This window comes from Salvelinus alpinus, chromosome 4 (assembly GCF_045679555.1).
Source record: "Salvelinus alpinus chromosome 4, SLU_Salpinus.1, whole genome shotgun sequence".
Classification (NCBI taxonomy): domain Eukaryota; kingdom Metazoa; phylum Chordata; class Actinopteri; order Salmoniformes; family Salmonidae; genus Salvelinus; species Salvelinus alpinus.
Genome location: NC_092089.1, coordinates 81,737,723 through 81,755,730, shown reverse-complemented (window position 1 = coordinate 81,755,730; position 18,008 = coordinate 81,737,723). Strand labels below are relative to the sequence as shown.

At 41.5% G+C, this 18,008-nt stretch overlaps 1 pseudogene; it reads right to left on the bottom strand.

Moving 5' to 3' along the window:
* Positions 1-13,606: 13,606 nt before the first annotated feature.
* The window catches only part of LOC139574526 (ecto-NOX disulfide-thiol exchanger 2-like), a 395,743-nt pseudogene continuing 391,341 nt past the window's right edge, over positions 13,607-18,008 (bottom strand).

Genomic DNA, 18,008 nt, shown 5'->3' with positions numbered 1-18,008 from the left:
GGTATGATTCAGCCTGGATTCAAACCAGGGACACTTGCACTGAGATGCAGTGCCTTAGACCACTGCGCCACTCTGGAGTCCTACAGTAATGGAATTGTAAAATACTTGAACTCCTATCAATGGATAAACTTTGATTTCACTTAAGATAAATTTACAATAAATCTAGGTGAGTGAACATATACAGCTCAAACGTTTGTGTGAATTACAAACCTCAAATAGGTTCTGGATGACATCCCATCTTTGAGGAATAGAAATGTGATTCCAGAACTTCCATGCTGGCAGGCAGCAATCAGTGTTAAAGAAACTGATCAATACTACCGCACAACTCCTTCACAATTACCATACACAGGCCGTTCTCGTATGCCTACGTCGATGCTGGCTATTTCGAGACAGAAACTCATAAGCACAACATTGTAGAAAAAGCCAAATTTATTCAATTCTCCTGTTTAAAAACCACGATACATTGAAAATGGATGGGGAGACTTAAGACAAGAATACAATCTGCAAAAACCACCAGCCACGGCGGGTAGATTGAAGAGTCATTTGAATAGTACAATACTTTTGTATTATCAACAGTATGCTAATAGCTGACAGTTTATCAGAACTTTTCATTCAGATCCTTTGTTGTGATAAATTCTGCTCCACTTCAAGACAAAACAGAACCAAATCTTTAGGATCCAGATATAGGATCTTAATTTGAAACAGTTTGCTACAGCAGGAAAATAATCCTGAAGCAACAGGACATTCAAATTATTACCGTAAAACATACAGTTATAATATAACTACTGTTCCCTAAAGAAGGGAATGAGGTATAACATACTATATGGGAGTCAACGACCAATCGTATTCACTGGAAGAAAAATTAAATCACACCCAACAGGCTTGCACCCATTTCAGCGAGCAGAAATCCCGCTGGGAAAAAACATGTTACACCTCATTCCCTCTTTCAGGGAACAGTGGTTATATTCATAACTGTATACTTCCTTTCAGTCGGTCACTCTGTATAACATTCTACGGGGACATACAATCACGCCCCAAGCCGGCTCAGAGGTTACCAAACTAGGAGGCCCATAGCAGCCCAAACACATACAGGTTCCACCGGCTTCAAAAAAGGGTTACAGAAGCCACATTTTCCCTAAAACTTAACCAAGACACTTAAAGGCCATCAGACTGTTAAACAGCCACCACTAACATTTAGTGGCCGCTGCCAACATACTGACTCAACTCCAGCCACTTTAATAATGGGAATTGATGGAAATTATGTAAAAATGTATCACTGGCCACTTTAAACAATGCCACTTAATATAAGGTTTACATATCCTACATTACTCATCTCATATGTATATGTATATACTGTACTCTATATCATCTACTGCATCTTGCCATCTTTATATAATACATGTATCACTAGCCACTTTAAACTATGCCACTTTATGTTTACATACCCTACATTACTCATCTCATATGTATATGTATAGACTGTACACTATACCATCTACTGCATCTTGCCTATGCCGTTCTGTACCATCACTCATTCATATATCTTTATGTACATATTATTTATCCCTTTACACTTGTGTGTATAAGGTAGTAGTTGTGGAATTGTTAGGTTAGATTACTTGTTGGTTATTACTGCATTGTCGGAACTAGAAGCACAAGCATTTCGCTACACTCGCATTAACATCTGCTAACCATGTGTATGTGACAAATACAATTTGATTTGATTTGATTTAAACTGTCAGAGCCTCATGAGGGCTGAACTGTCACAGCCTCATATAGGGAACCAGAATCTGCTGCAACTTGGCAATGCATACAGACACGCCGCCACTACAGCCCAAGTCCATAGACCCTACGGTTCCAAGAACAATACTTACCTTGCAAGCCTGAAATGTCAGAACTCATACATGAAAGCACAAGTCCAAAACAACACCTGTTGTGACTTGGTAAAGAGCACACGCGCACTGCATAGCATTGACCAGAGTCAATGAACCATGGCAGCCAGAGGCTCAAACCTAAAGGAAACCTGCAGTAACCTGTGTACTTGTGCAGTGCCACAGCAGCCTAAGGCTGAAACCTACAGGAGACTGTGGTAACCCTGATAATGTGCCCAAGTGGCGCCGGAAGAAATGGCAGCAGTTTTACGGGCACCCAACCAATTGTGCTATTATGTGTTTTTTTCGCGTTATTTGTAACTTATTTTGTACATAATGTTTCGGCAACCGTATCTTACGGCAAAAAAGAGCATCTGGATATCAGGACAGCGATCAATCACCTCGGATTAGACTAAGATCTGTGCATATTTGTCAACAACAGCTGGTGCACGAAATCTAAGGAAGTCTCTAGATTTTGCTCGCCTGAGGTAGAGTATCTTGTGGTGAATTGCAGACCACACTACTTGCCTAGAGTGTTTTCAGCTATACTTTTCGTGGCTGTTTATTTACCATCACAGACAAATGCTGGCACAAAGACCGCACTCAGTCAGCTGTATAAGGAAATAAGCAAACAGGAAACCACTCACCCAGAGGCGGCGCTCCTAGTGGCCGGAGACTTTAATGCAAGGAAACTTAAATCATTTCTACCTAATTTCCATTAACATGTTAAATGTGCAACCAGAGGGAAAAAAATTCTAGATCACCTGTACTCCACACACAGAGACGTGTACAAAGCTCTCCCTCGCCCTCCATTTGGTAAATCCAAATTCAATTGCTCGGCCTCAAGGCACTACAGAGGGTAGTGTGTACGGCCCAGTACATCGCAGGGGCTAAGCTGCCTGCCATCCAGGACCTCTACACCAGGCGGTGTCAGAGGAAGGCCCTAAAAATTGTCATTGACCCCAGCCACCCCAGTTATAGACTGTTCTCTCCACTACCGCATGGCAAACGATACCGGAGTACCAAGTCTAGGACAAAAAGGCTTTACCCCCAAGCCATAAGACTCCTGAACAGGTAATCAAATGGCTACCCGGACTATTTGCATTATGTGCCCCTTCCCCCCAACCCCTCTTTTACGCTGCTGCTACTCTCTGTTTATCATATATGCATAGTCACTTTAACTATACATTCATGTACATGCTACCTCAATTGGCCCGACCAACCAGTTACCCTGCACATTTGCTAACCGGGCTATCTGCATTGTGTCCCGCCACCCACCACCCGCCAACTCCTCTTTTACGCTACTGCTACTCTCTGTTCATCACATATGCATAGTCACTTTAACCATATCTACATGTACATACTACCTCAATCAGCCCGACTAACCGGTGCCTGTATGTAGCCTCGCTACTGTTTTGGCCTCGCTACTGTTATTTTTCACTGTCTTTTTACTGTTGTTTTTATTTCTTTACTTACCTATTGTTCACCTAATACCTTTTTCGCACTGTTGGTTAGAGCCTGTAAGTAAGCATTTTACTGTAAGGTCTACACCTGTTGTATTCGGCGCACGTGGCGAATAAACTTTCATTTGAAGGCTCCAACCTACTGGGAACTGTGGTAACCTGGATAAATGTGCAACCTGCTTCCTGCCTAACACTCAATCGCGGGCCCAGCAATAAAAACACTATCAGCCACACTTGGAGCAGTTACATCCAAGCGATAAAACCTCAAAGGTGTGTCGCAAACCCCAACTCGCTGCAGCAGAGATATCACCAATTGTTATGCCCTGGACAATGCCCAAGGAGCCACCACACCTCTAGTGTGAACACACACACCGCTAGGCAACCCTTGTGCTTTGCTTTCATACGTCAGAGAGAGAGATTCCACAATCCAATGAGAGACGTTGCTTAGAAAACGTCCTATCCCGAGCTGGATTAGCGAAACAGACAAAAAGCTCACCAACACGGATATCATTGGTCCTATCCATTCGTGCATAAAGCGAACCTCAAACGCTCTCCACTTATATGTATGCAATCCTCTCATGAAAGGCGCATGCGCCAACTGTATAGTCATAATCAGGTTCGAGGGTAAACCCCTAGCCGTCAAATGCAACCTTTCAGAAGAGGTGCACCTCTGTGTTTGCACACAGATTCAACCACAAAGACCAGGAAGGTTTTCCAATGCCTCACAAAGAAGAGCACCTATTGGTAAATGGGTAAAAATGAAAAAGCAGACATTGAATATCCCTTTGAGCATGGTGAAGTTATTAACTACATTTTGCATAGTGTATCATTACATCCAGTCACTACAAAGATACAGTCATCCTTCCTAACTAAGTTGCCGGAGAGGAAGGAAACCGCTCAGGGATTTCACCATGAGACCAATGGTGACATTAAAACAGTTACAGTTTAATGGCTGTGATAGGAGAAAACTGACGATGGAACAACAATATTATACAATACTGACCTAATTGATAGGGTGAAAAGATGGAAGCTTGTGCAGAATAAAAATATCCCAAAACATGCATCCTGTATAAAACAAGGCACTAAAGTAATTCTACAAAACATTTGGCATAGCAATTCACTTTTTGGGGCAAATCCAATACAACACATTACACACTACCCATCTCCATATTTTCAAGCATAGTGGTGGCTGCATCATATTATGGGTATGCTTATAATCATTAAGGACTGGAGAGTTTTTTATGATAAAAAAAAAGGAAAAAAATGGAGCTAAGCACAGGCAAAATCCTAGAGGAAAATCTGGTTCAGTCTGCTTTGCACCTGACACTGGGAGATTAATTCACCTTTCAGCAGGAGAATAACCTAAAACACAAGACAAAATCTACACTGGAGTTGCTTACCAAGAAGATAGTGAATGTTCCTGAGTGGCCAAAAATCTATGGCAAGACTTGATAATGGTTTTCTAGCAATGATCAACAGCCAAATTTTCCGAGCTTGAAGAATTTAAAAAAGAACAATGGGCAAAAAGTTTATAATCCAGGTGAGTAAAGCTCTTCGAGACTTACCCAGAAAGCTTTAACCACTACAAAAAGTGATTATAATATGTATTGACTCAGGGGTATGAATACTCATGTAAATGAGATATTTCTGTGTTTCATTTTCAGTAAATTTGCAAAAAATACGTTTTCACTTTGTCATTACGGGTATTGTGGGTAAATGGGTGAGCATTTCTTTTAAATCCATTTTGAATTCAGGCAGCAACAACAAAATGTGGAATAAGTCAAGGGTATGAATACTTTCTGAAGGCACTGTATATATACAGTACCAGTCAAAAGTTTGAATACGCCTACTCATTCAAGTTTTTATTTTACTTTTTTCTACATTGTAGAAAGTAGTGAAGACATCAAAACTATGAAATAACACATATGGAATTATGTAGAAACCAGAAAAGTGTTAAACAAATCAAAATGTATTTTATATTTGAGATTCTTTAAAGTAGCTACCCTTTGCCTTGATGACAGCTTTTCACACTCTTCCATCCATAGGCGGTGTGCAAATGAGCCCCTTCTTCCATACCATGTACATTCATTAATTCGCCATAACCTGGTAGCACCAGCCTGGCTGAATGAAGGACATTCCAGGTGTACTTTTGCTCGTCGGCGAAATCTTTAAACAGGGATAAGCAACACTTCACCGCTGCAGGGACAAGAGCTAAATACCTTCCCCAAAACTTGGAGGAACTCCGCTGCGGGGGAGAAGACGGTCTAATAGTTCACTCTCTCATGCCGAATCCAAAGCCGGGGCTTTAGACTGTCCCAGAATGATGTCGTCCATTTTACACTCTGAAAACCCTCCAGAGCCAACCAAGGATAGTATATCATTCCTTGAATCTGGACTCTGAACACTGCCAGAGAAACCGGAGTGAGCCTCACTCGGCTGGGATGACACCCCTATCAACTCCGACCACCGCTACTGCTCTTTCCCGGCCTCAGACATCCCAATTCCCGAGGTTGCTTTGCCGGAAGACCCTTCGCCAGCAGCCCCAATCTTTCTCACAAAGTAGGCCCAACATCCAATGGAAGTTGAGCCCAGTGTGCGACATTGGTCACATCAATTGGTCTGAGCCAAAGCCACCCCAGGTAAACAGGACAGCACTAGGGCACGGTCGGTGTTTCAAAATTGGCTGGTTAGCCTTTTTGAACTTAACCACTGGCCTTCTACCTCAAGCAAGGAAGCACTGGCTACACAAGCAGAGCAGAAAGTAGTGGATTTTTAGCAAACACATAACCGAAACCAAGACCAAAAACTCGCAACAACTAGGGGGATGAGTACTCTCTCCCCAATAAAAGACACCTAAGCCGGAGCCAAATCTCATAGTCTTCGTCTGCATGAACAGTTTGAAAATTGCGTGATTCATTCTTTCTTCAGGGGAGCTGAAGAGCAAAGAATTGAGGAAATGGATGCTAGCACTGGTATTATAGCTAGGAAGGCGAGGCTTCCGAGGGCGGGCTCGGCACCCATTGGGTGTGATTTCTGTTTTCTTCAGGTGAATATGATTGGTCGTTGACTCCTCCATAGTATGTTATATCGAGTGACTGACTGAAAGGGAAAATCAGTTAATAGCCCAGGGGTTTATTTGCTTCAATCAATGAACACAACGACGCTTATTAGAGACAGGCTTCTATTTGAGCCAGGCGTCTATTTCCTTACTGCAAACAGCTTTTGCTAAATAAAATGTTGAAAAACCTCCCACACTGTTTATTGTGACCAGTATGACCAGTATAAACATTATAGTAACAAATCCATCGCAGAGACTATAGGCTGTATATCATATGTATATCCCTTATTTTGTGTTTCAGCACCATTCTCTTAGTTATTGCTAAGCACCATTCTCTTAGTTAACCCTTACCCACTTTCACTTCACCATAGATGTATCCCCCGTAGTTGCAACACGATCACACCAGAAAGACTTTAGTATTCAACGTTTGTCCAGGTTCCCAGGACATTGGGAGATGCCTTTAAAACCATCCACTAGGGGCAACTTAATCGTTGAGTTGTTTATGCTTAACCGTCAACCTTAACCCTTACCCACTTTCACTTCACCATAGATGTTTATCCATCCCTGGACAAACATTGAATACCACTAGTTAAGCCGAACATTGCAATGTCCGCTTCCGAACATTGCAATGTCTGCTTCCAATTCACACCCTCAAACACGTAGATCCCCTGAACGCAGCCCACTTTCCAGCCCACTTTCCAGCTCACACCCTCAAACACCTAGATCCACTGAACGCAGCTCACTCTCCAGATCCCAATCACCTGAATTCTAATCACCTGTTCACACACCTGTATGTCATTATCACACACTATTTAGTTCAGTTATTTGCAACCCATCACTGTGAGGTATTGTTTGTTTTGTGACACACGTCTTCAGAGCTCTGGTTTCCCCGTAATTTAATTATCCCGTGTATGATAGTTTTTGCCTATTCCCTGCCTGTACTTTAGCCTATCGGACTTCCTGTTATCTACCTATTGCCTGATCTCCCGGACTACTTTACTAGCCTTTTCCCTGCCTGTACTGTTGCCCTTTTGGACCCCCTGTGTATGGCCTTCTGCCTGCCCCTGTGGTCCTATGCAATAAACACCTGCTGCGCCCTGCGCTTGAAACCAGCTCTCTGTCGCCCCTCGTGTTCATTACAAACATGTCAAATCACCCTGCTGTTTCATGCATGGCAATAATGTTCTTCTTTTGTGTAATCTTTACAGTACTCACTGAAGTACACTCCTAAACAACTCATTTACACCCTGTGTTTATTTGAAACAGGAGGTTATTTTCTGAAATGTGTGTCCCTATTAAAAGGGACAGGCGTCTATTTGAGATTCAGTTTCATGGTATGTGGATTAGAATTAATGGACATCTTTAATGGACAAAAAGCACATAAAAGGCTTCACAATTCATAAAGGTCATGTTAACTGAATGATATTATCTCACAGAACCAAATGTATAAGATCTCCTAAGCCTGTGTTAACCTCAGACCTTATTTTCTGCATTTATCCCAACACCCTATTCTTTCCCCATTAACTTTCCCCATAGGACGGACTGAACGAACCAGAGTTAACTCATATCTGTTTTTAGGACTACAAGCTGGCGAGCTCTATGGCAGCTGCTGTACACTATGGACACAGTTAGAACAAGAAGACATTTTTCTATCGCCTACACTTGATGCTAGTTAGCTAGCTGGGTTAACGTTTGCAAAGCTAACTAGGTAAATATTATAGCTAAAAAAGCTTAGCTTGCTGCCAAAGAGCTTGCTAAGACTATGTATATAATGTATTTGTAGTATACCTGAGAGGTATACTACAAAGCAGGTTCAAGTAGTCAGCTAAATTGAAGGTTCAAGTTCAAGTAGCAGGTTCAAGTAGCCAGCTAAATTGCCTAAATATCTTATTTTTTTCTCTTTTGTTTTGTTGATATGCTTGAATTGGGCTTGGTCTAATTCACTCAACAACCACAAACACATATAGGTTTTCTTAATGAACAAGAAAATCAACAGTTATTTCTGGTTGTTTATCAACGTTAGCTGGCTAACTCATTGATACAGCTTTGTAGTATATCCCTCTGAAGGAGTCCTTGATATTTATGGTTTTAATGTGGAAAAGTTACTTTGACAGCGGGAAAAAAGTCTCTGGCAGGCGATTCTATTTGTCTGGGCATTTCGGGTAAGTTCCCTTTCTTCCTTGTTAGAAACATTTTCTATCAAGTTATCTAGCTAAGTTAAGCTACTTCATCGCTATGATGTCTGTCCATAGTTAGCGTTAGTTGGCTAGCTGCTATTAAAAAAGAGACCACCAAGTACCAGTTATAAAGTCTGTTTGCTTGTTAGAGCTATGAAGAGACGTGAACCAAACATAAGTGTTTGTTTTATTTTGATAGCTAGCTATTAACAAAGGGATATATATTTTTTTTTACAATAGATCCCATAAAAGATGAGGCTGTTTTTAGCTTTATCTCAGAAGAAGGAAGGTCCTGAATTCTAATTGGGTGAGAATTGGCCTCCTCTATTTCCGCCAACGCACATCAGATGAAGATTCAAGCCAAATACTCAGTGACCTTAGCTTAAATGCCCAATAGCAGAGTTTAAAGTTGGGTAGAGAAATCCCTCCATAATAATTTTAGGACGTTTACCATTCCAAATGACATTTCTCACCGAGATGTCTATTTATGTCCTTAAAACCTCTCTGGGATATGTGGGACGGTAGCATCCCACTTGGCCAATAGCCAGGGAAAAGAGCGCCAAATTAAAAAAAAATGATATAAAATCAAACTTTCATTAAATCACACATGTAAGATACCAAATTAAAGCTACACTCGTTGTGAATCCAGCCACCATGTCAGATTTCAAAAAGGCTTTTCGGCGAAAGCATAAGATGCTATTATCTGATGATAGCACAACAGTAAACAAAGAGAGTGTAGCATATTTCAACACTGCAGGCACGACACAAAACGCAGAAATAAAATATAAATCATGCCTTACCTTTGACGAGAATCTTTTGTTGGCACTCCAATATGTCCCATAAACATCACAAATGGTCCTTTTGTTCGATTAATTCCATCCATATATATCCAAATTGTCCATTTATTTGGCGCGGTTGATCCAGAAAAAAACAGCTTCCAATTTGCGCAAAGTCACTACAAAATATCTCAAAAATTACCTCTAAACTTTGCCAAAACATTTCAAACTACTTTTGTAATACAACTTAAGGTATTTGTAAACGTTAATAATCGATCAAATTGAAGACGGGTCTATCTGTTTTCAATACAGAAGATCAACAAACTAACTCTACTTTTCTAGTCTTGCGCAACTCTCAAACAGTACACATGACGTTACACTGTTTTCAGGTGGCCTTACTTCTTCATTGCACAAAGGAATAACCTCAACTTATTTCCAAAGAGTGGTGACATCCAGTGGAAGCGGTAGGAACTGAAAACAGGGTGATTAGAAATCCAGTATTCCAATGAAAACTCATTGAACAGACAGTGACTTAAAAAGAATAATGGTTAGTCCTCGGGGTTTTGCCTGCTACATAAGTTCTGTTATACTTACAGACATGATTCAAACAGTTTTAGAAACTTCAGAGCATAATAATATGCATATCTTATATTGTGGGGATGAGTAGAAGGAAGTTGAAATTGGGCACGCTATTTATCCAATAGTGAATTTGCTGCCCCCTATCCTAGAGAAGTTTTAAAGAATAATGAGGAAGCATTGAAATCAAGAAATTCATATGGGGGAGGACATTCATTTTAATAACAAAACTCTTGCATAAAGAGTAACATGAAGTGGGGACCATCTACTTAGATCTTTTTTATTTATGTTGCACTAAAATTCTCATTAATCATGAGTTGCAAATTGGATTGAATTTGAATGCCCAGGTATGTAAATCCCTTATTTTCTAAAGCGATAGGTAAAGAAGGTAATGTGACTTGTTGGACTGTGGGATTTAGAGGCATTAAGATAGACCTGTACCAGTTACATTTATATCCAGATAAAGAGCCTAAATCTTTATAGATGTCATGTCCATATGGTATAGATTTGTGTATCTAATGAGAGGACAGTGCAAGTCTGTGGTTGAGAAGCGGCGGAGTCTATAATATGGAATAGTATGTTGTCCGAGGCCCACCGACCCTTTATGAATCCTGATTGGTCAGGATTAACTAATGATGATATGCAAGTCCCTAGTCTTTTTGACAAGACCTTGGCTAAGTTTAAAATGAGCAGTTCAAAATTGATAAGGCCCTGTAGCTTGAACATTCAAGAGGGTCCTTGCCGCCTTTCAATAGCAAGGAAATAAGAACTGTTTTTTTGGTCGCTATGGAATGTCCCAATCTCCAGCAAGTGGTTTATTAAGTCTAGTATTACAGATATGACTAAATTCGACACAGCCAACAATAATTCAAGAGGGATATCATCCAAAGCTGGAGACTTGGATTTTGACATTGGTAGTCTTCAGTTCACTTGTTAAATCCACTCCAGTTAGTGTAGATGAAGGGGAGACAGGTAAAGAAGGATTTTTAAGCCTTGAGACAATTGAGACATGGATTGTGTATTTTGTCTTATCAAGAAAGGCTGATTGTTATGGCTGCAATAACAACAGGCACAAAAACTCTTCTAAGGAGTTACTTTGAACCCGGTATTACCCTTTACAGATGTTGGTTGTTTATGTACTTGGACATTGCACAGCTGGAAAGAGCCACTGTCAGAATACGTGGGGCCAAGCCCGCAACTCCTATCATTTGGTCACATGCTATCTCCCACTTGCAAGAGCTAATTTAAAAACAATGTTTGGTTTGGTGGATGGGAGATAGCACTGCCCGGCGCTGTCATTTTTCTGTTTTCTATGCCACTCTGGGTTGGTAGCCTTTGAGAATGAGATTTGAATGGACCGACTGAATTTGGAAATACTTAAACATATTCGTCTTTAATCTGTTTCGTTTTGTCCTTTTCATTTGTATGGTGTTGTTTTTGTTTTTAAAACTTTTTTGTACTTGTTTTCCCCCCTACTGAACTGTACATACAGTGTGTGTGTATGTATTGTATCTTGAAACTGTAATTGTTTAGCACATGCAAAAATAAAAATTAATAAATAATTGTTCACAAAAAATATATTATAATTTCTTTGCATGCTTTCTATCTGTTTTTGGTCCTTTAAGTTGAAACTGTTTTTCCATCCCGAAAATGACCACTTAGATGGCCCGCCTAAGAATTTTGCATACAGAAAAAATTGTGTAATTAGCTCCAATGACTGTAGTTTCCTCCATATTAAAGGAATAGTTTGAGATTTTAGCAATGAAGCCCTTTCTCTACTTCCCCAGAGTTGAAAGAAGAGGAACAGCTAACCTGCTAACTGTTCCTGTAGACTTCCAGTCATTGTGCTAATGCTAGTTAGTATTGACTCGTGAAACTACCTATATAATACCTTCATACTGAACACAGAGACATAAAAATGCTATCTACAATGTTATTCTGTTGCAGCTAGCACATAACCCCCATTTGTAAAAATCCTCCCAAAATATTTTTATCACAGAACCCCTGCAGTACCTCCTCGGACCCCAGTTTAATTAGACCTACAGTTGCATAGTGCAGAACTACAAGATGCAAAACCGCATATAGCAAGCTAAGCCCTGTGAGTTTAATTGTCCAATCATGTTGCCTTCTCTGTGTATAGGAACCCCCCCCCCCCTAGTCCTTCTTTAAAAATATAATTAATATGAACAGTACATGGTTGCTGCAGTTTGACAGGGTTTTCATCCTCCCCAAGGCCAGGAGTTTTCCAGGAGTTTTTTAAACCATATGACCTGATTAGAAAAAATTGTAAACATTTAAAATGGTATCAAATTTAGATAAAACTATACTAAATATAATCACCTCACCAAATAACTGATTAAAACACTATTTCGCAAAGGTCTACAGTAGCCTCACCAGCACTCTGTAGGGTAGCACCATGGTGTAGCCGGTTGACAGCTAGCTTCCGTCCTCTGGGTACATTGACTTCAATACAAAACCTAGGAGGCTCATAGTTCTCACCACATTCCATAGACTTACACAGTAATTATGACAACTTCTGGAGGACGTCCTCCAGCCTATCAGAGCTCTTGTAACATGAACTGACATCTTTTCCACCCAATCAAAGCATCAAAGAATTACTCTAGTACTGAAAGCATAAGCTACAGCTAGCTAGCACTGCAGTGTATAACATGTGGTGAGTAGTTGACTCAAAGAGAGAAGGACAATAGTTGAACAGTTTTGAACAAATTAATTCCTTCCAAAATTAAGGAGATGCAAGAGAGAGAGAAATAGAGAGAGAGATTTCGTCATTCTTTTTCACTTTCAGTTTCAGTTATTTAGCTAGCAAATGCAGCTAGCTAGTTTAGCCTACTGAAACACCCTGCTTAAACAGCAGGATGCTATGTTAGGTAGCTGGCTATGACTTTCCATCACAACACTGGAACTCTTCCAAGTCAAGGTAAGCTTTTGGTATTACTAATGTATTGCCTCCGGGGCCCGCCGGTATAACTGCTTACTGACTGTACAGTAACGTTACTGCATGATTGTAGCGGGTTTACTAGCGCATTAGTTCTATTAGCAATGCTGACTATGACGTTACTTTAGCTAATTTGCTGACAACGATGTCGGCTATGTACAGTGGTGTGCCTTGGAAAGTTTTTTTTTCTTGGTCACATACAGCTGATGTGTTGTGTGTTTAATTCCACAAGCAAATGGAAGAGGTGAGAGGAAGAGAGTTGCGAGAAGGAATACAACGTGGCTGCCATGAAAGTAAACTGTGTTTACGCGTGATCAGGGGTATTCATTCCGCCGATTCTGTTGAAAAACATTTCTTAAACGGAAGCAAACGGAACAAAAGGTGGATAAACATACCTGCATTTGTCCAAAATAAACTCTTGTTTGCAACTGTTGGACTAATGATTACACCCTAAATCAGCTAGATGCAGGCAAGAGTGTGCAAGGTGATATTGAATGTCACTGTCTATCTACCTACGTTGTAAACTTTAATTCATAAGTTGTAGCAACCTCATGATGGGTATAGGTCAAATTTAAGTATTATGTAGTAGCCTTAATACCTATCGCTGTTGCATTTCAGGATATGGTTGTTCACTTTTACACACCGCATAACCCCCTACTGTTATTCTCTAAGCTGTTTGAGATGCATGTAAATCATGTTTACCCTCTGACAAAACAAATCACATCATCGTGTCATCAAACTAACATTTTTATCAAAATGCACTTCACCAAACATCTTCAAATAACGACACAAACAGTATGTACGCAGCAAAAAATTACATCAAATGATTGGCTGGTCAAGTAACGGCAGGAGCGTTGGGCCAGTAACCGCACGTTCCGTGGTTTGAATACCCGAGCTGACAAGGTGAAAACATCTGTCAATGTGCCATTGAGCAAAGCACTTAACCCTAACTTTCTCCAGGGGCACTGTACTACTATGCTGTATATGATGATAAAACATATTTTTTTTACACAGTAAGACATCAAGTATGGTTGATATCAAGTAAAATAAGAAAATAAAAACATACAAACAAATAATCCCAACAATCCTCAAATGAACTAGCCACAACAGAAAGGCACTGCGTAATAATAATTTGGTGGGTGCTTATATTTGTTCTATTTCACACATGTACAAGTGTGTATTAATACACGTGTGAGTTGGAAATGTGGTTTTTGCATACACCCCGGAGAGTGGGATCATAGCTAGGGTCTGCCATTATCAGCAGCGAGCCTGGTGCAATTAGGTTTAAGTGCCTTGCTCAAGAGCACATCAACAGATTTTTCACCTTGTCAGCTCGGGATTCGACTAGAGACCTTTCGGTTACAGGCCCAATGCTCTAGCCTAGGCTACCTACCACCCCTCCCACGTGAAGGTATACTCATAAAAACACTATTACCCCTGCCAACTGCTGGAAGTTCATTATGTTTACCAGGGTCGTGTTCATTAGGTACCAAACAGAAAAATGCAGATTGTAGCGGGGAGGGACTACCTAGACTTGGGCATAAGAAATTGTTTAATTGTTGGGCCTTGATTATTCTTTAAGTTCAAACAAAGAGCACTGAATACTAAATTAAAACTGAATACACATTGGTTGAGAATTTTCAGTTGGTTCACATGGAAAACAAACAACAACCCCCTGATAGCTCCTGAAATCATCTGGTATGACGATGCCCATACAGAAAGTATGGTAATATATACAATCTATTTATAGAATTGCCCAAACAAGGAACAAAAGAGAGAAAAGAAAAAGGCAGAAGGAGATGGAAAGTGTTCAGCAGACCCTGATATCCTCCCTGGGGCACGTTCAGCAGACCACAACATTTAGGAACTTTCCGGGAAGAAATGTACAACATAGAACAAACATGCCTCTCCGAGCACGTTGACCGAGGAATCATGTTGGCTATTCATGGCATTTCTATTTGCAACTTTCAACAACATTTGGCAACTGAACGTGGTCCTGGGTAGTAGTCTTGGTTGATTGACAGCAGAGTTAACCAGTTAGAGGCTCTGAGAACGGTTCAGTCCGCCAATGTGATGGACTAACAGCCAATCCCCTGGCACCTTTGGACTGATACTCCTCTGGGACTCCCAGTGTTCTATCTCATGAGGCGTTGCAGAGTCGAGCACAGAGCAGAGCAGTTATAGAGGTCTCTGTCACCCTCTCTGTCACGTACACAGAGGCTGTATCCTCAGTGTCCTCATAATGGAGCCTAATGCTGTTTCTTCTGTGTCTCTGTGATATCCGCTGTGTGTCTGTAATGCTCTATTTGGTCTTGATTCCCTCGAAACCACAGAACTTCCAGCGTTTCTCCAGGCTGGCGCCCACCCCTGTCAGCTCCTGTCTGAAGGTACAGGGCAGCCGACCCAGTAGAGCCCCCACCTGTCCGGTGTTAATCTGAAACACACACACACACTCTATAAATACACAGATTTGATACATACACTGACACACATCCACAGATACAATCACAATACAAACATAACACACAGATTTGATACACAATCCTACAAACTCAAAGAGCCCCACATCTCAGAAGAACTGATCTGAGTGACAAACGCCAACACCAACACAATACACATCACAAGATGAATGCATACAAGGCCCTCCCCCGCCCTCCTTTTGGCAAATCTGACCATGACCCCATCTTGTTGCTCCCCTCGTATAGTCAGAAACTAAAACAGGAAGCGCCTGTGCTATCTATTGCTGGTCTGACCAATCGGATTCCATGCTTCAGGATTGCTTCGATCACATGGACTGGGATATGTTCCGGGTTGCCTCAGATAATAACATTGACGTACAGTATACTCTGACTCGGTGAGCGAGTTTATAAGGAAGTGTATAGGAGATGTTGTACCCACTGTGACTATTAACACCTTCCCTAACCAGAAACCGTGGATTGATGACATCATTCGCGCAAAACTGAAAACACATACCATCACATTTAATCATGGCAAGGCGACTGGAAATATGGCCGAATTTAAACAGTGTAGTTATTCCATCCGTAAGGCAATCAATCAAGCAAAGTGTCAGTATAGAGACGAAGTGGAGTCGCAATTCAATGGCACAGACACGAGACGTATGTGGCAGGGTCTACAGACAATCTCAGATTACAAAAAGAAAACCAGCCCGTTGCAGACATCGAGGTTTTGCTGCCAGAGAAATTAAACAACTTCTTTGCACGCTTTGAGGACAATACAGTGCCACTGACGCGGCCCGCTACCAATGACTGTAGTCTCTCCTTCTCCTTGGCCGACATGAGTAAAACATTTAAACGTGTTAACCCTCGCAAGGCTGCCAGCCCAGACGGCATCTCTAGCCTTGTCCTCAGAGCATGTGCAGACCAGCTGGCTGGTGTGTTTGCGGACATATTAAATCAATCCCTATCCCAGTCTGCTGTCCCCACATGCTTCAAGATGGGCACCATTGTTCCTGTTCCCAAGAAAGCTAAGGTAACTGAACTAAATGACTATCGCCCCGTAGCACTCACTTCTGTCATCATGAAGTGCTTTGGGAGACTAGTCAAGGATCATACCACCTCCACCCTACCTGTCACCATAGACCCACTTCAATTTGCTTACCGCCCCAATAGGTCCACAGACGATGCAATCGCCATCACACTGCACATTGCCCTATCCCATCTGGACAAGAGGAATACCTGTGTAAGAATAATGTTAATTGACTACAGCTCAGCATTCAATACCATAGTACCCTCCAAACTCATCATTAAGCTTGAGACCCTGGGTCTTGACCCCGCCCTGTGCAACTGGGTCCTGGACTTCCTGACGGGCCGCCCCAAGGTGGTGAAGGTAGGAAACAACATCTCGACTCTGCTGATCCACAACACTGGGGTCCCACAAGGGTGCGTTCTCAGCCCCCTTCTGTACACCCTGTTCACCCATGACTGCGTCGCCATGCACACCTTCAACTCAATCATCAAGTTTGCAGACGACACAACAGTGGTAGGCTTGATTACCAACAACAACGAGACAGCCTACAGGGAGGAGGTGAGGGCCTTCGGAGTGTGGTGTCAGGAAAATAACCTCTCACTCAATGTCAGCAAAACAAAAGAGATGATCGTGGACTTCAGGAAACACCAAAGGGAGCACCCCCCCTATCCACATTGACGGGACAGCAGTGGAGAAGGTAGAACGTTTTAAGTTCTTCAGTATACATATCACAGACAAACTGAAATGGTCCACGCACACAGACAGTGTTGTGAAGAAGGTGCAACTACGCCTCTTCAACCTCAGGAGGCTGAAAGAATTTGGCTTGTCACCAAAAACCCTCACTAGCTTTTACAGGTGCACAATTGAGAGCATCCTGTCGGGCTGTATGACAGACTGGTATGGGAACTGCACCGCCAACAACTGCAAGGCTCTCCAGAGAGTGGTGCGGTCTGCACAACGCATCACATGGGGCACACTACCTGCCCTCCAGGACACCTACAACACCCGATGTCACAGGAAGGCCAAAAAGATCATCAGGGACAATAACCACTCGAGCCACTGCATGTTCACCCTGCTTCTGTCCAGAAGGCGAGGTCAGTACAGGTGCATCAAAGCTGGGACAGAAAGATTGAAAATTAGCTTCTATCTCAAGGTCATTAGATTGTTAAACAGCCACCACTAGCACAGAGAGGCAGCTGCCTACCTACAGACTTGATATCATTGGCCACTTTAATAAATGGAACACTAGTCACTTTAATAATGCAACTTTAAGAATGTTTACATATCTCACATTACTCATCTCATATGTATATATAATGTATACTATATCCTTCACTGTCCATTGCATCTTAGCTGCTCTGTCACTGCTCATCCAAATATTTTATACTTATATATTCTTATCCCATTCCTTTACTAGATTGTGTGTATAAGATTTTGTTGTGGAATTTGTTAGATATTGGGTTTTGTTGTGGAATTGTTAGATATTACCTGTTAGATACTGCTGTACTGTCGGATGTAGAAACATTTCAGAAGCATTTCGCTACACTCGCAATAACATCTGGTAACCATGTGTTTGTGACCAATAACATTTGATTTGATTTGACAAACCCACACCTACAGTTGAAGTCAGAAGTTTACATACACT